At 47.2% G+C, this 24,929-nt stretch overlaps 1 long non-coding RNA gene across 1 annotated transcript in view; it reads right to left on the reverse strand.

The window, feature by feature from the left end:
* Window positions 1-721: 721 nt before the first annotated feature.
* The window catches only part of LOC147582657 (uncharacterized), a 79,731-nt gene continuing 55,523 nt past the window's right edge, over window positions 722-24,929 (reverse strand). The window contains exon 5 of the long non-coding RNA XR_015249387.1: window positions 722-992. This is a non-coding gene — a long non-coding RNA (uncharacterized LOC147582657). The remainder of the gene's footprint in view (window positions 993-24,929) is intronic.

Genomic DNA, 24,929 nt, shown 5'->3' on the forward strand with positions numbered 1-24,929 from the left:
GCAAAGAGTGTAGCTCCCTTCTTTAAAAAAAAAAAAAAAAAAATTGTTACAACCTCTATTTTCCTAAAGTATGCATAAGTTAACCAAAGACTCCAGGGTAAGTTTCTGTTTGGATAATGTTTATTTTGGTACCTTGAAAGCTTGGCAGTTGTTTAGAAATTCAATTACCACTCGCCTTTAAACAAAACCACCCTTGGGAATGGTGGGTTTGAGCTGATCTCAATATATTAACTTGACATTATGAGGCGGTTACGCTGCAGGTTCAGAGGGTTGATTAAATCTTAAAATGAGCACAGAACAGGCGCCGAAAGCACACACTTTGTTTAATTGGCTCTTTCAACAGATGAGACAAAGGGGGAAAGAAACAGCAACATCAATGGAGGCTATTTTTATTATTGTTTAAAAGGAGGCCTCCACTGTGTCAGATGGGAAACCTAGCATCAACTCTCGCGGCTTTTCTTCAAGATTGCGGATACAAGAAAAGTGCAAATTGACAGGGCTAGAAGGAAACTGAGGCTCCGAGCCACATGTAAGCCAGCTGAGAGGAAGAAAGGAATGTTAAATACTGACACGGTCGATCAAAACTTTAATGTGCTCTAGCAATTAATCATTGTATATGCATATACACGTATACATGTTTTTGCACTTGATTCTTAGCCAAAAGGCCAAGAAGCGATACGTACGCATTTTTTTAACCGAATCCAACGGTTTTAGCCCACGGCAGAGATATTTAGATATTTATTGTTCACTGATAATAATCAAATGTTTCTTCCTCGTTTCCCAGCCTCCCTGTTGGTTAGATGGAGGCCAGGTGACTGGTTCTGGCAAAGGCGCTGAGAGCAGAAATGAGGTGATATCACCAGTGAGCTGAAGCATTCAGGAGCCCGTGTCCTCCCTCCATGCCTTCTCTTCTCCTGTTACAGGGGTCCTGGAGGTCCTGGGTTCCCGGTGAGTCAGCTCAGTGATGGTAGAGTGTCTGTCAACCTGGATTCCTGTGCAAGAAATAAAGTTTAGTTATGTCAAGCCACTGAGATATTAGGGTTTCTTTGTACCACAGCACAGCCTCGCCTATTCTGACTAGCCTATCCCCAGTAGCTATCCTTTCTGTTATCGTGCTGGATCCCCTAATTTCTGTCTGGACACGTGGCTACCCAAGATGAAGACTATATTTTTCAACGTCCCTAAGTGCCTGAGAGAAGCAAGACATTTAAAATCCAGCCAATGGAACGTAAATGGCAGTATGGTCTCTTCCTTAAGAAGCAGCAATAATATCCCTTTTTCTCTTCTTCTTTGGCCTACTCTTTATTGTGCTGCCCGGAGTGTAAATGCTGCCATCTTGGACAAGAGGTCAAGGCCACAAGAGGCGCAACAACAGGAGAAGAAGCCAGAGTCCCCGAGAGCATGGAGCACCACACCCATTGCAGACAGCTTCGCCATATTTTTTTTTTCAACGTTTATTTTATTTTTGGGACAGAGAGAGACAGAGCATGAACGGGGGAGGGGCAGAGAGAGAAGGAGACACAGAATCGGAAACAGGCTCCAGGCTCTGAGCCATCAGCCCAGAGCCCGACGCGGGGCTCGAACTCACGGACCGCGAGATCCTGACCTGGCTGAAGTCGGACGCTTAACCGACTGCGCCACCCAGGCGCCCCATCTTCGCCATATTTTTATGTGAATGAGAAATAAATTTATACTTTCTTCATGCCATTGTTGTTTCCAGAATCTTCCATATATTTAGATGTTTGACTATGTCATCAAATTATCTGTCTTTCTCACTTCTTCTACAGATGTCGTGGAAATAAGTGGCCAGAAGAGAAGGCCAGACGGGTGCCTGGATGGCTCAGTCGGTTGAGCGTCCGACTTCGGCTCAGGTCATGATCTCACAGCTCGCGAGTTCCAGCCCCGCGTCCGGCTCTGTGCCGACAGCTCGGAGCCTGGAGCCTGCGTCGGATTCTGTGTCTCCTTCTCTCTCTGCCCCTAACCCACTCGCATTCTGTCTCTGTCTCTCTTAAAAATAAATAAACATTAAAAAAAAATTTGTTTAAAAATTAAAAAAAAAAAGAAGAGAAGGCCAGAATCAGCACTAGGGCTGCCCGGTAGAGTGGATATTTTAGATCACTCAGGTTACCTAGGACAGCTTTACAACTCTTCAAGAAAAAAAGATCCTGGAAGCAGTAGAAGACATGTGACGACGTAGGTACGGTTAGTAATAGAGTCTCTGATTACCTTACCTAGGAGGTAGAGGCCATAACTGTTCATAACAACTTAAGAGTCCATTTCTTTCCTTTTTCTTGACTCTGAGGTAAACTCCTGGCAAGAGAAAAGCCACTTCCTGTCTCTGACTTGACTTTCTTTTTTTTTTTATTTTTAGGTTTCCCACTTGAGAGAGAGATTTCTCTCCCCATTCTGAGTAAAACCCATTGCTACTTATTTGCTGAGCGTTTGCCCATTTCTTATTTTTTCCCTTCATGATATGGTCCCTTCCACATCCTAAAGTCTCAGTGGGTGTGAACTTTCCTTATTCTTCCTGTCCATTTCACTCCCATAATTTATGGTTTGCTACTGAGAGCCCTGTTCTGCTATGGAACAGAATAATTCCCATACCCAATAAGTGTCACTAGAAGGAAAGCTCCGCCGAGGCAAGGATTTTTATCCGTGTGTCTCTAGTGCCTTGAAAAGTACCTTGCATATAATAGGAATTCTATAAATATTTGCTGAATTTAACATCGAACAGTCTTCTCTGCTTCCCTCACTACCACTCCACTATTTCCTTCTGTGTTATATCAGCTTATGTGTATTCAATGCACAGAAATATCCTGAGTGACCAACGGCCAGAGTCCAAAAATATATAAACATCGAACTTAAATACACGAATAGGCATCTTTTTTTGGCATAAACTTTGTATAATAGAATTTTAAGCAATGGATAAATTAAAGCGTGAGTTTATTGTAAGCCATAACTGCGTTGAGAATACATTTCTGGGTGTACGAGCTCTACCTAGAATCGTGCTGTGATAAAAACCATCTTCCAAATTCGGTGGCATACAGCAAAAAAACACTGAATTCTCATGCTCCCATGGCTGCAAGGTGGCTAATTTAAGGCTGGCTCAGCCGGGCTTGGTTCCAAGTTCCAGGCCAGGTCCAGATAGGCCCTACGTGTCTCCATGTTTTCCACGCGAGGTGGTTACCCAGGAAATGCTCTTCCCACGACAAAAGGCACTGAGCACAAAAGGTAACTCCAACTGCGCAGGCACTCTGCTTGTGACCTATCTGCTAACATCCCATTGGCCAAAACAAGTCACATGATCATACTCAGCGTCAAGGGGTCAGGGAGTAACTCTGACCACTATGAAGCGCTAGCAAAGGCATGAAGGCATACAGAAAGTGGAGAATTGAGATCAGTGAGTCACTCTGTCACACCAGGTTTGATAAATCTCCAACGTGAAATCGGGCTATTTTCTGATAGAAATGCATCTCTATTAAACACTGTGAACTGACACAAGAAAGGAAAGTGGATCATGAAATCCCCAGAACTTAACTCAGGGGTCCCTAATTCTGGAAAACAGTCTTCTGTTTCTTTCTTTCTTTCTTTCTTTCTCTCTTTCTTTCTTTCTTTCTTTCTTTCTTTCTTTCTCTTTCTTTCTTTCTTTCTTTCTTTCCTTCTTCTTCTTTCTTTCTTTCTTTCTTTCTTTCTTTCTTTCTTTCTGTCCTTCTTTCTTTAATGTTTATTTGTTTTTGAGAGAGAGAGCGTGATGCGCAGGGAGTGGGGGGAGCAGGGAGAGAAAGGGAGGCACAGAATCTGAAACAGGCTCCAGGCTCTGAGCTGTCAGCACAGAGCCCGACCTGGGGCTTGAATCCAGGGAATGGGGAGATCATGACCTGAATCTAAGTCAGATGCTTAACCAACTGAGCCACGCAGGTGCCCCAACATTCTTCTGTTTCCAAACGAACCACACATGCTGGGGAAAGGTGGTGAAGGTGTATTCTGGATTCACACCTTCTCCCGAGCTTATCATGTTCCATCCTTGTCTAAAGCTTTTGACTCTTCCCTGGGGGAAACCCTCACCGGAGAAGTGAAATCAAGAAATTGTATTTACTACTTTTAACCTCATTGGGATGATGGTTCCTTATCTGATTAAAAAGAAAGTACCTTGAATGCCAGAGAGGATTACAGAGTTATGGAGGGTAGGCAGTATCAGAGACCGACCAGATTCCCATCAACAGTATGGGTCCTTTGACATCTGACCCATCAATGGCTTCCCAGCCTTGTTGACTGTTGCCTCCCTACTGTGGTCACTCTAGGGACCCTTGACCTGGGGTCCTCAGACTGGACAGAATTTGGGGGACTCCTGAACTGGGGTGGAAAAAAAGTTAACTAATGTGTAGCTAAACTAATGTTTAATTAATATAATAGCATTTAGCACTTCCCTCAATTATGAATGTAGGTAACAACCCATAATAGTGTCAGCAATGCCTGTGCCTTTATCACCAAATCACACATTGTTTTCTTATCACATGATGCTTGTACATATCTTTTGTAGATATTTTTAGAGATGTGTGTGTTTAGCACGACTTAAAAACGCAATAATTATTAAATCCATTGCTAGATATGGTTCTGTAATGTGTTCTACTACATTAGAAACATGTTTTGCTAATATTTTGAGAACTGTATTTGTAATCTAAGTATTTTGTGTCATGAATGTAAAGACATTATACTGAAATAAGTCCATTGGCTTCATCAGTCTGCCATTGAACAAGTAAGATTAAGAACTTCTCCCACAGGTGAGGTCGCTAGACCCTCGGGAGATGCATTGTGGGTTCACCATGTGCTTGTATGCAACAGCAGGTGCTGTGCCCCAAAATATCTTGGACATATGGTTTCAGTTCATTGCTTTTATCCATATTTCAAACCCTTTCCCTTTTCATCGCTGTGACTGTCCTCTGCAGAAACTATCCCAACCCCACTCCAGTTTCTTCTTATGGTTTCTAGAAAATCTGTAAAAATCTCTTTTTTTTTTATCATTCGTTTATCATATCTTAGTCTCCAACTACAAGGAATGGTCAAGATGGGTTTAACTTAGCAATATCTCCATATTTAATGTTAAATTTTTTTTTCAACATTTATTTATTTTTGGGACAGAGAGAGACAGAGCATGAACGGGGGAGGGGCAGAGAGAGAGGGAGACACAGAATCGGAAATAGGCTCCAGGCTCTGAGCCATCAGCCCAGAACCCGACGCGGGGCTCGAACTCACGGACCACGAGATCGTGACCTGGCTGAAGTCGGATGCTTAACCGACTGCGCCACCCAGGCGCCCCTCCATATTTAATGTTAAAAATGTCCTCCTGATCGTGTTACATCTCTTGAGCTGTCACCAGGGAAGAGAAGTTCACCCCACTCCCTTGTCTGCCAGTTCTTACCTTAGGAACTATCGCCTGATACTGACACGAAGTCTTCTCTCCATTAAGGATGGTTCTGCCTTCTTCCCCAGATCCACTTTGAGACAGCTTCGTACCCTCTCCACAGAGTCTTTTCTCTTTTGTACCAAGCAGCCACTGACTCTTCAAATATGGCAAAGGCCTGCTTGGTCTCCAGACCTCGCCTCACCCTTGTCCCCTCTGCATGCCACTGTCTGTGTATGGAGTCCAGACGGGAGAGTGATGCGTTACACATCTTCCACGTGCCACCCAACTCAAGACTTTGCTCATTTCACTGTGGATACATCACGTCTGTCTGGGCAATCAAAGATGAGTTTGTTTTATTGATGCTTCGTAGATGACCAGTAGGGATGATCCAGTCAACCAACCATTTATTGATTCACTTCACATTCAGGATCTTGTACAGAATGACCCTATCAAGCCATATATATATATATATATATATATATATATATATATATATATCCTGCTATGGACTGAATGTTTATGTATCCTCCTCCCCAAATTTCATATGTTAAAATCTTAACCCCAAGATAATGATATTAGAGATGCGGCCCTTGGGAGGTGATTAGGTTCTAAAAGCAGAGTCCAAATGAATAGATTAGTGCCCTTATGAGAGGCCCCAGATTCAAGCCCTGTGTCAGGCTCTGTACTGATAGCTTGGAGCCTGGATCCTGCTTCAGATTCTATGTCTCCTTCTCTCTCTGCCCCTCCCCCACTTGCATTCCGTCTCTCTCTGTCTCTCAAATGTGAATAAATGTTTAAAAAAATTTTTAATAATAATAATAAGAGACCCAAGAAAGATTGCTCACTCCCTTCCACCATGTGAGGACACGATGGGATGTCGGCAGTCACAACCCATAAGAGGGCCTTCACCAGAGCCCTACCGTGTTAGCACCCCAATCTTGGACTTCCAGCCTCCAGAACCATGAGAAGCAAATTTCTGTTGTTTATAAGCTTCCCAGGCTGTGGTATTTTGTTAGAGAAGTCTGAACAAACTAAGATACCACCTGTAATGGACATTATGATGTAACACCAGATTCCCCATCAGAACTCATTGTCCCATCTGCTGAGAGTGCTTCTGGCTGATTTCCCTGAGCTATTATCTCTTCCTGGAAACTACCCTTGGTTGGAGATAGCTACCTCACCCAACAGGATAGTCACATCCAATGACTGGTCATTGGGGGATATAGAGGCTCAGAACTCTCCTTGTGACGTTAGACAACTGTGAAGGGCCATTTCAGCCTCAGAGCACTGCGTAGGTCAGCTGAGACCTTTGTTGAGACTGCATTGCAGCCCAGCTTCTCCCAGTACTTGATCCTGCTTCCTTCCCATTCACAGAGTTTGATCCCCAGAGCTCCAACAGCTCCACATGCTAAAACCTCATCTCAGAGTCCACTTCTGGGGGACCCAACCTGCAGCACTCCCTCACCCCATTCCAGGGCCCTAACCCCACCAGACCTTAAATATACCACTCAGATGTCCTGTTTATTGCCATATCCCCAGTACCCTCTACAAGGCTTGGCACAGAGGAGGAATTTAATAAATGTTTAATAAATTGAATTTAATCTGCAAATTTGACCAGCCTGCCAGAAGTACCCTCCTCCAAGTCTTCTCTAGTAAGAATCTTGGCAGTCTATAAGCTATTTGCCAGTGGGTCAAAATAAACAACTTGCTAGTTAGCCATCTAGAGGTGCTCTCTGAGAGCAGTTAAGGGTCCTGGCAGGTGTCTCAGGCCATACAGCCAAACACCAGAAGGCCAGTGCCAAGAGCCTACTTCCCTGGGGTCCCTGTCACCCCAGGTTCCAGGCCTCAGTGAGACCAGCTTATAATAGACAAGTGGGCACCGAGCCCAAAGCACTGCTCTTGTCTTGCACAGAGGGACTTCTCTCTGAGGCTGATGCTTAACCTTTAATCTTGTTTTGCTCTATCATTGTATCTTCTGGTTTTTAACCACATTATTTTTGAGCCATATGAATTTGTTATATTGCTGTAGGTTTCACAGGATCAAATATTGGGTATTTCATATACTCGACCTGAGTGTTATCCAGCTTAATTTTTGATTATAAACATTTATTCTTACTGTATCTAATTTGTCCTAAAACTTGCTTTTTTGTATGTTAATTTATACCTTTTTTTACATCTTACCACTTTGTTCTTTCATTCTTTTTATTTTAGCTTGATTTGTCATTTTGTTCATTAGCATGTCCTTTTAAATTGGCTTCAGATAACAAAGCCATTTTCCGTCACCACCACAATCAAAGAGCTGAGTTCCTACGGGATTCTCCTTACAGCCCTTGAGGACTACTGGGAATGTCGCAATTGGTCTCTCCTTTAGGAGAAGACTGTCTTCCTCCTATCTACCCATGCCAAGTACCGCAAATAAGAAAAGATAAGGGGCACCTGGGTGGCTCAGTCGGTTAAACGTCCAACTTCAGCTCAGGTCGTGATCTTGCAGCTTGTGAGTTTGAGCCCCACATCTGTGCTGTCAGCACAGAGCCTGCTTTGGATCCTGTCCCCCTCTCTCTCTGCCCCCCCCCCATGCACACTCACGTGCTCTCTCTCTCTCTCTCTCAAAACTAAATAAGCTTTTAAAAAAAGAAAGAAAAGATAAAATATTAATCCATGTGCTTGATGCTTACTTTAGGGCACTGGTTCTCAACCTTAGCCCTACATCAGAGCCCCCTGAATTTTTTAAAATTCCAGTGCCATTGACATACAGTGGGTTATACTTTTCAGGTGTACAATATAATGATTCAACAATTCCATATATTACTTAGTGCTCATCAAGGTAAGTGTACTGTGACCCGCTTTACCTATTTCACCCATCCCCGCCTCCGCTCTGGTAACCATCAATTTGTTTGTTCTCTATGGTTAAGAGTCTATGTCTTGATTTGTTTCTTTTTTCCCCTTTGTTCATTTGTTCGGTTCCTTAAATTCCACACGAGTGAAATTATATGGTATTTGTCTCTCTCTGACTTATTTCACTTAACCTCATGCTTTCTAGATCCATCCGTGTTGTTGCAAATAGCAAGATTTCATTCTTTTTTTTATGGCTGACTAATATTCATTGTACATACACCACATCGTCTTTATCCTTTCATCTATCAGTGGACACTTGGGCTTCCATGATTTGGCTATTGTAAATAATGCTACATAGACATAGGGGTGCCTGTAAGCCTTTGAGTTAGTGTTTTTGTGTTCTTCAGGTAAATACCCAGTAGTGCAACTACTGCATCATTTGGTAATTCTATTTTTAATTTTTTGAGGAAACTCTGTACTGTTTTTCAGAGTGGCTACATCAGTTTGCATTCCCACCAACAGTGCATGAGGGTTCCTTTTTCTCCACATCCTCACCAACATTCATTTCTTGTATTTTTGATCCCAGCCATTCTGACAGGTATGAGGTGATATCTCATTGTGGTTTTGATTTGCATTTCCCTGACGATGGGTGTTGTTGAGCATCTTTTCACGGGTCTGTTGGCCGTCTGGATGTCTTCTTTGGAGAAATGTCTGTTTGTGTCTTCTGCCTCTTTTTTAATTAGATTGTTTGTTAGGTGTCGAGTTGTATACATTCTTTATGCATTTTTGGATACTAACCCTTTATCAGATATATCATTTGCAAATATCTTCTCCCATTCAGTAGGTTGCCTTTCACTTTTGTTGATCGTTTCCTTAGCTGTGCAGACGCTTTTTATTTTGATATGGTCTCAATAGTTTATTTTTGCTTTTGTTCCCCTTGCCTCAGGGGACCTATCTAGAAAAAAGTTGTCACAGCCAACGTCAGAGAAATTACTGCCTGTGCTCTCTTCTAGGATTATTATGGTTTCAGGTCTCACATTTAGATATGTAACCCATTTTGAGTTTATTTTTGTGTGTGGTGTAAGAAAGTGGTCTAGTTTCATTCTTTTGCGCGTAGCTCTCCAGTTTTCCCAACATCATTTGTTGAAGGTGAATTTTTTTTTTTAATACCAATGTTCAGCCATTCTCGATCACATGAGAATATTGGGGTGGGGTCCAGGCATTAATATTTCTTAAGCTCCCCCAGGTAATTCCAATGGCGGTAACTTTGAAAACCACTGGTCTGTGACTGCTCTTCAAAGTATGGTCCGTGGACCCACAGCAACAGCATCACCTGGGAGCTTATGAAAGATGCAGAACCCAGAGCGCCTGAGTCACTCAGCTGGTTAAGAGTCCAGCTCTTTGTTTCAGCCCTGGTCCTGATCTCCACAAGTTTGTGAGTTTGAGCCCTATATGTGTAGAGCCTGCTTGGGATTCTCCGTCTCCCTCTCTCTCTCTCTGCCCCTCCCCTGCTTGTGCTCTCTCTCTCCCACTCTCTGTCTCAAAAATAAATAAATAAACTTAAAAAAAATTTTTTTTTTTCAGAACCTTAGGCCCCACTTCAGTCTTGTTGAATTCTAATATGCATTGAGCAAGATTCTCAGGGGGTCTGTGCACATACTGAAATTTGAGAAGCATTGATTTAAAACACACTTTGATGGGGTTTGCATTTTCACCCTTCTTTGTAAAAAAATCTTTGAAGACTTGAGGATTCTGCATCACAAATATTTGCAAGGTTAATCATTTCTATTCTCTTGTTGATTTACCCTATCTTATAGGAGATAGTAATTTGGCTAGTTGATGATAAGATGCCTCTTTCCCAGTTGGACTAAATTGTTTCTAATTAAAGACGTGGAGAAAGTTGAACTGATCAGAAGTCCCTCTTGAGGAGAGCATCATGTTTCTTTGGAAGGTTTGCCTGGAGAAGCCTGGTGGGGGAGAACAGAGCGGCCGTGGGCAGGACCATCGGCAGGTGCCAAAATCTGAGTGGAGGAAGAAAAGCACTCTGCTAAAACAAGGACGGAGTTGGCTCCTGAGAGGGAGAGGAGAGAGAGAAAGAGAGACGGGGGAGAGGGAGACACAGGCAGAGAAAAGAACTTTCAAGATCAGTGGAAGATGGGTACATGACCCCTCAAACTCTCCATAAGGGTAATGAACCCCTGGGTCTGGCAACAATTTGGGGGAAAACAGTGAAAAGTCCTAGTGCACCCAGGTTATGACATAGGAACAGAGTAGAGATTTGATGTTTGGATACAGAAGCTATGACCAAAAGGACCATGAGGAAAGTGGCCTTCTAAGGTCCACAGAAATCACCCAGAGAATGCTTTGGGCCATTAGAGGCTGTGACACTAGGGTGTAGAGTCCAGTTTATTTTGATATATAGGAGTGGGAAGGCCTTAGTTGAGGAGTGGGTTCAGTGTCTTGCTTCCCCCCCCCCCCCCCGGATTGCTGGAGACAGGATAGGTCCTCCCCACTGACCGAGGCTGCCTGGAAACTGCAGGTTTGACTTAGGCTTGTTTGGGAAAAGCAAGCAATTCCTGGCTTCCCCAGAAGCTCCTGTCCCTGAATGGTATTTCCAACCACATTTCCCAGAGGTCCCTGAGGACAGTGAGAGCTCTTCCCTATCTGACTCCAGGCTTCCAAAAAGCAGGTGCCACGTTTGCTCTTAAACTCTTAAAACCTTCAAGCCTTCGCTAAGTTGGGGCCAGAGCCTCCAGATGCTGTGCTGGAGAGGATGGCTTTCCTTCCTCCAGCTGGGAGGACCTGAGACTGTTTCCTCTCACAGGGAGAAAGTTGGACCATCTCTGCAACGCTGTACCTCCCCCAAGCTTTCTCACTCAACCAAACTGAGCATTCTCTTGCTGCAGGATTTGGTAGAGGCAAGAAAGTGTTTCCCTTCCTCCCCTACTCAGTGGGACTCAGGACAAGCCTGGCCCTCGTACCCAGCGTGCTTCTCTTCAGACTGCTCGTGTGCTGGCCAAAACACGTCAGCAGCAAGCACGCCATCCTGGTGCCAAGGGGGTGTTTATAAAAATTGTCCAGATGCTTATTTCTCTCTTCCAGAAATTGCCTTCTGTCTGATCCAGTTTACCGGTTTGTGCCAGAACACTGGGTCTTGAAAAACTGTAAAGAATATTTATCAACATCACCCAGAAGTTTTCTCCTTCAGCCATGCCATTCTTCAACCCCACCCCCAACAATTACATCATTCTAAATTGTTAGGGATGGGGATTTCAATACATAGATATTTTCTTTCTTTTTTTCATGTTTCTTTTCTCTTTCTCCGCCCCCCCCACCCCGTGTTTCTTAATTGTGGCAAAAGCATACCTAAAATTTACCATTTTCAAGCGTGCAGTTCAGTGGCACTAATATTCCATTTCGATGTTGGACTCAAACTGGGATTGTTGGCCGTCTTCCAAGAACTGCCTGCTTTGTTGCATCCCTCTGATCTCCAGCCTTGTTTTTGCTTATAGGACAATGACCAGAATGGCTCTCCCTAATGAAAAGTTTGTCTTCTAATCTGGCTTAGGCTCCCTGCTGTCCTGTTGGTGTGCCCAGCCATACAAAGCTGACTGGCAAGCCCCCGGGAAATCTGTGCGTCTCAGTGAAGTGCTCGTTTGTCTTTGGTGTGTTCTCTCTCTCTCTCTCTCTCTCTCTCTCTCTCTCCCTCCCTCTTTTCCTCTCTTTCCCTCTCCCTTTCCCTCTCTCCATGCCCCCCCTTCTTTTGGGTCCTGCCTTCACCTGTGAGTCATAATAAGTGAAGACTCAGCGTGGGCTCGTGTGACTTCTGATTCCATCTGGATAAGTCTCTGAAGGATGTAGTTCTGCTTAAGTAGAGAAGGAAGGCAAGGTATCCGTGGTGGGATGTGGCAGAACACAGAGACCGCTAACTCCAGACTTACTGCTCAGGACACACTGATTAAAGCAGGGCGTAAAAGATCTCTGCAACATAAATCTGAAGAGGGAAGTCAGCGTTAAGATGAAGGTGCCAGAGTAAGAGAGGTTAGTTTTATCCTGAAAAAAACAGGAAGCCACGGAAGGTAGAGGAGGAGTCTAAATCAGTCTGGGTAAGGGAGAGCTTGTCCACAAAGAAGACGCACTGTGGTTTGAGCTGCAGGCCTGCTGGGTCCAGGTTCTGCCATTAGAGCAGGAGAGGAGGGACCCAGGGAGTTGGTGGGCAAAACCCAGGAAGGACCAACCCAGAGAAGGTGGTTGGTGACCGGGAGTTGGGGAGGAGAAAGGTCTCGAAGTGGAGCTCCAGACATACAGAGACTGCAGGAATAGAGCCAGTCACAGACAGGAACCGCATGCTGAAGAAGTAGCCCAAGCAATGGAGCAGATATTTGTCAGCCCTCGCCCATCTCTCTTCCACGTTGACATCTCCACACTGAAGGGTGCCCCTCGGGAACACCTGCCACCCACGGACGGTGGGCTTTTCTGACTGTGAGAGCCCACTCAGCCCACACATAGGAGCAGTCAGAAGTCCTCGAAAGTTAGTTACCCAGGGGCAGCCTCCTATCCGTATGGACGGGAGTGGTGGACAAATACCCCAGCTCCCTCACCCCTCAGGTGGGAATACTCTGAGGTGCGCCGTTTCTGAGTTCTCCGACGGGACTGAGCCTCCGTTGCCCACTTGGGAATGGGCTCGGTGGCACATCCTTCATTGGTTGTCTTCCTTTGGCTGTCTATCGAAGTTTCCCTCACCTCCCAAATAAATCATTCACACCCTAATCTTTGTCTCTGGCCTCTTTCCAGGGGGGCCCAACCCAAGGGAAGCCTCCCCCTTAGTGTGTAACTAGAATCCCTAGATATCCACTGAAGGTGTGCAACACTGAGCCCGGGGGTCCCCTCTCCCCTGCAGCCAGCCCTTCGCTGTGGTCTTCTGGGTCTAGTTAACCCAGCCAGGGGAGGAAACAGACACAGGGGGCTTCACAGAGGCAGGGCACCTGGGCACGTGCACCACCTCTACCACCAAGGCCATGGACAAACTCAGGGCTGGGAAAGGGCCCTGGGGGCCTGGAGCCCCCTTCACCACGTTGGAGGGAAGACAGTATGGTTGTGGACATCGAGGGGACCCCACTGGGGGCAGCAGGCGGGGTTCTCTTGCTAACCTGTCAGACGCTGAGACTGCTTTGTTTCTCTTCATCAGACTGGAGTCCTGGGGACTTTGTGGGGCATCTGTCTGCCACCTTGTGCTCTCCACACCTAACTCTAAGGCAGAGGAAAAGGATTTGTTAGTTTGATCAGAAAGGAAAAGGAAAGTGATATTGGGACCACCCACGATAGCACCGAGGCTGCCCACTCTCCAGCTGGCCCTCTGGCAAAAAATGGCCGGGGTTTGCCCATTGACTTGCCTCGGTGCTGAATAAAGAGCTGACGGGGTCTCAGGCTGTTGTCCACATCAGTCATTACCGGGAACTGGTACTGACCCCAGTAGCTTGCTGGAAATTAGTGCGATGAGGAGAGGTCATCTAGATGCAAACAGGAGATGCCAGACCAATGAGTGAGATGCTGTTGCCAAGCCCAATCTCAGTCCCTCCCAGGCTGAGCCAGGCCCGGCGACTGGGGCTACAGTCTGAACGGTCACGGGGCTACAGGCCCTTAAAAGAGGTTCAGCCGTTCTCTCAACCTGGCCCCTGACACTTCACTGCCCACTTCTCAGCTCCTGTCAAGGATGAGGTCAGGGAGTCCCCTTGCCTGACCTCACAGTGGTCCCCTAGCTGGCATGCTCCTCTCAGCCCCCTCCCTGCCACTCTCTAGGGGCCACAGGCATGTTCCTGGATCTCCTCCAAACCCTACAGGGCCCATGGGAGGCTGGAGCAGGGCTGGGCAGGGAAATCTCAGGGCCTTTCAACACAACCAAGCCTCGCCATCATTTTTACTTTGTCATGACCTCTCCCTGGAGGTGCAGGCCACTCTCCGAGGAGGGCTCGGCCTCCTCCCCAGCGCACGGCAAGGTGTTCCCATCCGCTCTGGAGTTTCCAAACCTGTCCCATCTGGTACGCACATCCCCCACCCCCAGTATTTTGACCAAGAGGGAAACAAGGGAGCAAGTCTGGACTCTTCAGTTCTCATCCCCCCACCCATAGCTCCTTTCCTGGAGCCCAGAAAGGGTCCTGCTCCTGCCTTCGCCACCGTGTGACATAAAGTGCATGTCCCCACACCATGACTTCGAGTGGGACACCACTGAGTTTTCCCAATACTTTAAGAGAAACTTAGTGGAGCTTAGAAGGCCCTTTCACATATCCACAAAGCCCAGCTCTGGCAAGCACAGATCCTTGCCTTCTGCCATTCTCGTTCTGAAGGGGGCTTCCCTGAGAGCTCTTCCTGCTTCCTGAGCGTCAACCACTGAACGCTAACTCCTTTGTCTCCCTCTGGGTCCTGTTTCATCCATGAATCATAACAAGTTGAGGCCCTGGGAACAACAAGAACTGTCAGCAACAAGGAGTGCATCCTTGAGTGTTGAGGGTTAACATCAGATCTGGATCTGCTCGGAAGTGACCTTGACCTCCCGCTTCCCACCGCCTGGTTTCCTGGAACCCATAGTAAACATGAAACATTGTACACGGGCTTGCAGGCTTTGGGCCTCCTTGACTCACACAGGATGAAAAGCCGATGGAGAGCAAAAGCTGTGGTTTCTGTGTCAAGGTGACCCGCAAGCACCTTGGCTCCCACTGTGGCAGCCGTACACACCCCCTGTGGTCAAGGAGGCCAGAGAAGCTGGGAGCTTGGGGGGCTGCTGGCCCTCCTGATATGGAGATGTTGGGTATCCTTTGTCTCCATTCCTCTATCCTTCTATGAAGATAAGCCTACTGGTCAGGGTTCTCCAGAGAAACAGAACGCACAGGATGTGTGTATACATAATAGAGAGAGATTTATTTTAAGGAATTGGCTCATGTGATTGTGGAGGAATGATGAGTCCAAAATCCGATGGGGGAGGCTGACAGGCTGGAGACTCAAGGAAGAGTTACGGTTCGACTCCCAAGGCAGTCTGCTGGCAGAATTCCTTCTTGCTCAGTGGAGGTCAGTCTTTGTCCTATTAAGGCCTTCAAGTGATTGGATGAGGCCCACCCACATGGAGGGCAATGTGCTTTACTCCAATTCCACTGATTTAAATGTTGATCTCATGGAAAAAACACCTTCACAAAAGCATTCAGAATGTTTGGCCAAATATCGAAGCATGTGGCACAGCCAAGTTGACACAAAAAACTGACCATCATACTAAGTAACCATAGTAAACATAAGGCGATTGATTGCATCTCGAAGCTTCTATTATGACCATAATCGTAACCCACAACTACTGTCTAAGTGCAATCACTGATGTTTCTCTAAGTGCCATTCTGCTCCAAGGGTCTGTGAAAGGCACATTGGCGCAAGAGGGGACCATTCTTTTCCCCACCTGACCACTGGCATCTACAGCCCTATCTGCAACTATGCAGGGAGACTTTCCCCTCCTCTTTCCTTGGCTCTTGCTTTCCTCGCAGACCACACAACAGCCAAGCTTGGGGATGGGCACCCAGCATCGTGCTGACTGCCCAAGAGTCACCCCTTGGCTGACCTGGTCCTTGGAAGGCCCTGGAAGAAGGTCCGCTACTCACGGAGAAGACAAAAAATGCTCAACTGTGGTCTTTTTTTTTTTTTCAAACTTAAGGTCTATTTATTTGAGAGAGAGTGAAAGAGAGTGAGCAGGGAAGAGGCAGAGAGAGAAGGAGACACAGGATCCAAAGCAGGCTCCAGGCTCTGAGTGGTCAGCACAGAGCCTGATGCAGGGCTTCAACTCATGAACCATGAGATCATGACCTGAGCTGAAGTTGGAGGCTTAATCTGCTGAGCCACCCAGGCGCCCCTGAACTGTGGTCTTAAAAACGAACATCCCCTCTCATGATGCACAAGACTTTATAGTTTGCAAAGCATTTTCACATCCACTATCAATTTGAGCCTTCCCAAAGCATGCGAGAAAAGTCTTGATTTTGGCCTCTGCTGCTGCCTGAGGCAGTCAAAGATGGAGCTTTCCAGATTTCCTCCGCCGGCTGACCCAGGGGCTGCCCTAACATGTCTCACTTGCTCACGCTGGCACAGACATGTGGGGGACCCGGGGGAGGCTCAGCGATGGCAGGCTTCAAGAACCCCTCCAGCTCCGAGTCCCTCAGCCTCAAAGATACGTCAGGCTGCCAGCCCAGTCCTGAAGACAGAGAAGCAAGCCATGCCCTGGCACTCCATCAGCCACTGAGTCCCCAAAAGGCCAGGATGTCTGGTCTGGCTTACAGCCTTGAAAAATGGACTCAGCTCGTGTTATCAAGAAAGCCAGCAAACGGCCCCAGGAAGTTATAAAAGCCCTTCAGCCTCTCATCTGGCAAGACAGCGTCTGGAAGCCCCGGGTTCTCTGTCTGCTGAGCCCCATCCAAGCCCAGTGGACAGGGTAGCACAGACAAGCTGTGGTTGTGTGTGCCTGTGCGTGTGTGAGTGTGTGTGCAGCTGTGCACATAGACGTATATATTTGTGAGTGTTTGTGAATAAGCGTGTGCATGTGGATAAATATGTGTGTGAATAAGTAGGTACCAGGTGTGGGGAAAGGGGGGCCACGAGGCCAACGTCAAGCACATTTGAGTTGAAAACCCAGCTGGAGTTACTGATAAAGAAAGGAGAGGGCCGGGGCGCCTGGGTGGCTCAGTCGGTTAAGAGTCCGACTTCAGCCCAGGTCATGATCTCATGGCTCGAGAGTTCGAGCCCCACCTCGGGCTCTGCACTGACAGCTCAGAGCCTGGAGCCTGCTTTGGATTCTGTGTCTCCTTCTCTATCTGCCCTTCCCCTGCTTGCACTCTGTCTCTCTCTCTCAAAAATAAAGATTAAAAAATAATAATAATAAAAAAAGAAAGTAGAGAGCCAAGTTCTCAGCAAGACCCATAGTTCACAGGGTAGCCTGTGGTCCCTGCCCTTGGAGAATATGTCTGTGGAGGAAATAGACACACAGCAAATACTCAGATCCTAGGACGCTGTGGGGACTGTTTTAGTTCAGAACCAGAGCCAAGGCAATGAGAGAACTTCCCCATGCAAGACCGTGCATGTGGCCCCAGAGCTGGATGGACGTGGGGGAGGCTCTTCTGCCCTCCAGGGACCTCAGACTACTGCCGGGGCAGCCCCCAACACAGCAAACAGACCAGCCATCAAGAGCACCAAAGGGCCCCAACCAGGTGCTACATGAGAGAGGAAACAAGCTGTGTGAGGTCTGGAGAAGCAGGGACACGGCTGGCCGGAAGGGCTGGCCAGCAGCGTCCATGGGCTGAGTGCCACAAGGGGCACGGAGAGCCACTCTTAGTGAGCAGCGGTGACTGTCAGAAGCCCAGGTACTTGGCCCCCACCTCTCTGCTTCTCATCAGTCCCAATCTGGCAGGAAACATCATAAGCCCAGAGGCGGGTCTGCCCTTAACATTTGTGAAGAGGTGAGAGGAGACAACAAAGGGAGGCCCCTAACACGCAACTCACACCCCTCTCACGGCAGCCCTGTACCACACAGGGCCTTGCCTGCACATGTGTGGACAACTAAGCCTTCCAGTCCAACCTCTGTCCATAACCCCGCCTCCCTGGTCATGCTTGCCAATGGCACGGGCTAACCTTGGCACAACAGACCCAGAGAAGATGGCCACACGGGGCACAGTGGCAGGATGAGGCCATTTTTTTTCTTTCTTTTTGTATTCTCAGGTTAGTTAATATACAGTGTAGTCTTGGCTTCAGGAGGAGAACCCAGTGATTCACCTCGTACATATGACACCCAGTGCTCATGCCAACAAATGCCCTCCTTAATGCCTGTCACCCATTTAACCTACCACCCCCATCAACTCTCAGTTTGTTCTCTGTATTTAAGAGTCTCTTATGGTTTGCCTCCCTCTCTGTTTTTATTTTATTTTTCCTTCCCTTACCCTATGTTCATCTGCTAAGTTTCTCAAATTCCACATATGAGTTAAATCATATGATATCTTTCTATGATATTTAGCTTAGCATAATACCCTCTGATTCCATCCACGTTGTTGCAAATGGCAAGATTTCATTCTTTTTCATCACCGAGTAATATTCCATTGTATATATATATATACACCACGTCTTCTTTATCCATTCATCCGTTGATGGACATTTGGGCTCTTTCCATACTTTGGCTGTTGTTGCTAGTGCTGCTATAAACATGGGGGTGCATGTGCCCCTTCGAATCAGTATTTTTGTAGCCTTTGGATAAATTGCTAGTAGTGTAATTGCTGGGTCGCAGGGTAGTTCTATTTTTAATTTTTTGAGGCACCTCCATACTGTTTTCCAGAGCAGCTGCACCAGTTTGCATTCCCACCAACAGTGCAAGAGGGTTCCCGTTTCTCCACATCCTCGCCAACATCTGTTTCCCGAGTTGTCGATTTTAGCCACTCGTACCAGTGCGAGGTGGTCTCTCATTGTGGTTTTGATTTGTATTTCCCTGATAACAAACACTATTGGGCATCTTTTCATGTGTCTGTCGGCCATCTGGAGGTCTTCTTTGGAGAAGTGTCTATTCATGTCTTCTGCCCATTTCTTCACTGGATTATTTGTATTTCGGATATTGAGTTTGGTAAGTTCTTTATAGATTTTGGATACTAACCCTTTACGGATGTGGACATTTCAATAGAAGATTCCAAAGTCCTGCTTACCCTGAGTGTGGCCTAGAAGTGAGGGAGGTGACAAGGTGTCAGGAACCCCTAGTGAGCAGGGGTTCTCTAAAGCAGGACTGCCCAAAGCATGGTCCGCAAAGCAGATCCAGCCCTAGAGCCGCACTCTGCACCCTGACTAGGTTAGCATAGAAATCGAAGAAGCATTTAGGAAGCTTGTAGCAACTTGACCACCTAATTTTGCCTCTTGAATCTAATTAAACAAAAACTGGGGCTTTGTTTTGTGCGTTTTTCTTTAACATTTCGCTTCTCTAGTAATTCATTTTTATTGTAGTTTACAAAAGCATTGGTCCACAGCAGATTGGGAGATTTAAAATCTGGTCCTTCAGCACAGTCTGAAAAGCTCTGCTCTGCAGCACCGAACAAGGTCAGAGACCCCGAGTGCCCAGGTCTAAGGGTCACACTTCCTGGAAGTTATGTCTGGGGAATAGGCAGCCCAGTCTCTCTGCGGGATATGCGGAGGCTGGCCCCAATCAGCCAGTCCTTCAGAGTGAAGGCAGCAGGGCCCTCCGGAAAAGACCACCGTGAACAAAGGCTCTCACGGTGGGGATTGGAAAATTTCCTGCAGATGACATCTGTGCTACACATAGGAGTCCCAATACTTGAGTCTCTGCTGGGCCTTTTGCCAGGCGGGCAATCCTGACCCAAGGCACCTTCCTTCTCTGAGCCTGTTTCCTCATCTGCAAAATGGTATGAGTATTAAAACAGGATAAAGCATCTGAAACCTTCAACCCACTCAGCATATGAGGTGTTAGGAGGCTGTGAGCTCAGAACCAGCTTTTCCTGCTGTGCTCACACCCAGGATGGCAGGAGAGACCCTGGGTCGGGGAGTAGACATCAATAGGCCAGACCTGGATCCATATGCCCTCTACATAGGAACTTGATCTCTGGTGGCCCTCACTCCCACGAGCCTCCTGGACCCCTGCAGTCACAGGGCCTGCTAGCAACTCTGCAGGGAACACTCCCACTCAGTGAGGCCTGAGTCATTGCTCCTGTGGGCCCCCAGAGAGGGATGAGGGTTAGCAGGAACCTAGGATCCCGGTAGGAATACAGACACTTAATGGTTCCCATATGGTGAGCTCAGAAGCAACAAATACTAGACATATTACTCAGCCCCCACAAGGCCCCGTACCCAGAGATGGCGAGAAGGGGCAGGGCTGAATGGTGAGAGTGTAAACTTGGAGGTCAGAAGATCTGGGGTCCAGTTCTGATGACATCGTTCACAAGCTGTGTGACTTCTAGCTAATACTATGGAGGATTCATCTTGGGTCAGGTTTCCCAGAAGCAGAGCCTGAAACAGGGATGCGGGTGTGCACAGGTTATTGGGTGGAGAGAGGGGTTCTCAGGTAAAAGAAAGTAAGGGACACAGGGTAGGAGACGGAGCTTAATTGGGCTGTGGTCTCAGCTGGAATCTAGCTTCAGAAGCCTGACCCCATGTGGAGCTCTGGAGTACAGATGGCACCACAGAGTTGTCCCTCCCAGAAACAAGGAGGCTGAGTGGTTACACTCCCAAATCAGTAAGTCATTGACCAAAGTCATTACACCCCATATCAGTAAGTATAACCAGGTGTGGTTATACTCTCCCAGGCTTCTTCCACAGGGCAGCTCCCATCAGCCAAGAGAAGATTGGCTCCCATCATTCTCCCAGAGAAGATTCCAGAGGTAAGCCCTCAGTAGCCAATGCATGTAGCTACTGGGGGAGGGTCCTGTGTCCTGGGCACCAATAATATCTACTACAGAGTTGTTGTTGGAATTAGTGAGATCGTTGACATGAGTACAGCCGTGTCCACACACGCACAACACTCAATAATGCCAGTTACATTGCGTCACAAGATCACAATTCTAATATTGGCTGTGCAATATTGCTAATGCTCAATATTGCCAATATTGGCAAACACACTCTCATGGTACCTTTGCCAAGTCCTTTTACCACCCCATTCCTCTTAGCCTAAAGCACCCTATCAAGGGGAGGGGGTCTCCCGGTTGTTCTCTAAGGTTCCTTCCAACTCTCAAGTTCAGAATTCCAGGTTCTATGCACTTCTGGGTTAAAGACCCTGTTGTAGATCCTCTTAATCTCCCAGATTTAGTATACCAAGAAATATAGTGAAAAACTTCTGGTAATACAGGAGGTTTCACAGAATGCCACCCACCCCAACCTACTTGCCCCAAATTCCCTACGTCCTCGCTGGCCATCCATGTTGTCTAATTTTCCATCATTCCAAAGGGTTTCACTCTTTTTGTAAGGCCTGACCCCTCCACGTTTACTTATATTTCCAATGCCTTGAGAGGGGTAGTATATTTAGTATGTGATGGCTCAATGATTTAAAAAATAAGCTGAAAGCTGCGATCAATGGGCTCCTCCACAACTGGAGGGTCCTGGGAACTAGTTGAGAGGGAATCAAAGAGGGTGGAAGTTCTGTTGACAGTGGTGTCCAGGACGAGTGTCTGTGGCAGAATATGAATCATGGAGCATTCTCAGCTCTATTCCCACCACTTACACCCTCCCCATAGCAGTCCCGCTCTGCTGGACCCCCAGGCAGTCCTGGCCTCTTCTTCTTTCCTTCCCATCTTTTCCCACACACCAAAACTTATCTCTCCCATGTCCCATCTCCCAACCACGCAAGGTTCTTTGCTCTCTGCCAACGACTGAAGGTGAATGAGCAGATTGATTAACCCAAGACATGACATGATCAGCAGCAGAGGGCAGTAACGGGACCCTGGGCACCGAACTGGGGGTTTCACTCGGACTCTATTCCCTCCCCTGCGCTATTTGTAACCACGGTCAGTTGCATATATGAACAGAAGTTTTTCCCCTCCCTGTGCCTCCACCCTTACAAAGTGACTTTGCTGCTCCTTCCCTCAAGAGGCGAAGTCTCCCTCCACTCCTTGTACCTGAGCTTGGCCAGGTGATTTCCTCTAAATAATAAGACAGGTGATGCCAGCAGTGACTTGAAGAGAGCTGTGTGTGTGTGGGCGGGGGGGGGGGTGGTGTATTGCTTCTCTTGCTGCTCTCAGGAAACCTACAGCCACCATCCTACGAGCAAGCCTGGGCTAGCCTTCTAGAGGAAGAGAGACCACGTAGTTCAGTGACCCCATCATGCCAGCCAACAGCCAGCCAATCACCAGTCACGTGAGGGAGGCCACCAAACCTCAGCTGACTGCAGACTCACGAGTAAGTTAAGCAAGATCAACAGAACTGGCCAGCCAAAATTACTGACTCACAGAGATCATGAACTAAGTACATGGTGTTATTTTAATACACTACGTTTAGGGGTGGCTTGTTACGTGCCAATAGCTAACTGATACAATAACAAACTTGCATGGTCAGTCAGAGAGGCAGAGAAGCATGGGACCGAGTCCTTGGACTGGACTTTACATTTCTCTCTTTGTTGTACCACAGTCTTGGTTGAGTCATCAGACACACACACACACACACACACACACACACACACACTGAGACTCAGTTTCCTCATCTTTGAAATGGAGACAGGGTAACTGTCCCTCTTGGGGTTGTATTGCTTCTTACGCAGCCCCAGAGCATCGCTCATCCTCAGTCATCCAGGTTTCCTGCACTCAGAGCAGAAATCCCTCCCTCCCTCACCCCCACTGAACCCCAGGGACTCCAAGAGAATGTGTGACTTCCACCACAGCCCCAGCATCCACCCTTCGTGGTCAATCTGAGAAGGGTCAGAGGGGCTTGGTATCTGGTGGGTGCGAGTGTGGGAACAGTTTCTAGAAAAATTTATGAAAAGCAAAACACAAGCTTCTCCCCTGGGAAAGTAAGAAGGAAACACTCAGCTCCAGTTGAAAGACAAATTTTTGAAGAAGGAAAGTTTATTTAGAGAATAACCAAGCCCCTAAAATCAACAAGCTGTGGCCTTATCTCTGAGCATGTGGGTCATTATGATTCTCTCTGCTCTGCTGACCACTCTTGGCCAGGCTGGACCTTGGGGCAGAGCCCTTGGGCCCAAGGTGGCCGAGGAGGCAGAGCCCTGGGGACTGAGCCTTGGGTCCAGTCATGTGCTGAGAGCCAGAGTTGGGGAAGAAGAGGTGCCAGCAAGTGGGATGCTGCAGGCTGCCCTATTGGCTTTTATTTTTAAAACTCCTTATCATTTCTCTGGAGATTTTTTTTTTTTTTTACTGCCTCGGGCTGCGTGCTGAAGGAGGTCCAGGCTGTGTGCCCCTATCATACTTCTGTGTCCCCTGGGGCCCCCACCCCACACATTATTGTTCTGTGAAGACAGAGAGACCATATGCACTATGCTAGTTTTCAGGAGGTTTTTAGGACTGGCCAAATGCAAGCAAGACTCTTTGAAGCAAACCTTATATCTGACAAGTCGGTAGACTCAAACAGTAGACTCAAGGTAATTATTCCATTTTCTGAACGATTTGCAGCTTGACCAAAGGACCAGACATTTCTTTTCTTTCATGGGATGTGACTGAGAGCCTCTTACTTGACATTAGAGACCTTACCGAAACTAATCTACTCTTTGGAGACTACCTTGGGGTCAAAAGCAAGGATCTCGATTGGCAGCAGCATGGAAGGACGCCACCTGCAAGGCACCTGGGGTCCACATGTGGCCCACGTCCAGGAACAAGTGTCGTGGGCTCTGACAAGGGCCTTCCAACTCTAAATCTCTTGCCAACCTGCTCCCCAAACTACCTTCTCCAGGGCCCATAGCCTTTCCTGAGACTTGCCATCTTACCGACAGGGAAGAATTCCTCTCTTACTTGGATCTCCCTAGATGCAAACCCCAAGGCAAGGAAAATTATTCCAGAAAATAGTGTTTGGGGGACAGGGTGGGGAAATGACGTGGGGAAGGGAAGAGAAAGCAGTCAATATCGTTTATTATTACTTATGTTGAATATGAACACGAATATATCTATATACTACACAAATATTAAAAGCAATGGTCCAATCCCTCTCTATCCCACCTGTTGAAGAGAGAGATTCATTCTAGAGCACAAGGCAGGGGAGGGGGGAGGCAGTGAAGGCAGAAATGCCACTTCGATGCAGGGGAAAGATCACTAGACTAGGAGACAAGGGTCCTGGTTCCAGTCCTGGCTCTACCATTGGCTTGTTTGATATTCTTTCTGGACCTCAGTGTCCTCATAGGCGAAATGAATTAGATGAGAACCACTTGGCCTTTCAATATTCTACAAACATACTCTATTAGCCAAGAGGCAGTTGCAGAAACTGAAAACTACTTGAACTGTACTAAGCAAAAGTAGATTTAATGAGAGACACCAGGGATTTAGAGAACTTTCGGGAGGCTGAAACCACACAGCTGAACTAGCTCAGCAGAGGAGCTGTTTCTGATGCCACACACATAGGACCACAACACCTCACCGGCACGGGGCATCACAGGTCCCCAGTGCAGCGCTTGTTCTAGAGTAAGGGTATACTCTGCAGACCTCCACAAGAAAAAACACATGGATGCCCTGATCCCTGCCCCTCAACACCCATGAACTTAGCGACTAGACACTGGAACGCACTGCAGAAAACCCCAGCATCTCAGTGGCCAAAGCCTGCTAGCCAGAACAACCAATGGAAGCGGCAGAAAGTTGGCCTCGGTTTCAATCTTGTTCAGAACCCTAGCTTCCGGGGAGTCTGGCAAATGTGGGTTTTGATTTTCCAACCCCTCCATATAAAAAGGGCACTCGAAGGAAGTTGACATGGATGGTGAGCCCAAGGCACTCTATCCCCCCCAGGTGCTCTGGGCCCGCACAGCTGTGCGGCACACCTGAGCTTCAAAGAGGTGTTGGACATAGCCCTGTCCCCAAAAAGCTTATAGTCCAACTGTGTAGCCTAAAAGTGCAATACAATGGTGCTGTTACCAGTAAAAAGTCAGTACCAAAAGATGTGGGGGAAGAGAGGCAGGAAAGGACTCGAGGCAAGGGGGTAGACAGTTGCTTCCAGGATGACAAGAAAAAGTGCAGAGAGGAAAAAACGTGACTCCTGGAAG

Source organism: Puma concolor, chromosome A3, assembly GCF_028749965.1.
Source record: "Puma concolor isolate L17-30 chromosome A3, mPumCon1.1.hap2, whole genome shotgun sequence".
NCBI classification, from domain to species: domain Eukaryota; kingdom Metazoa; phylum Chordata; class Mammalia; order Carnivora; family Felidae; genus Puma; species Puma concolor.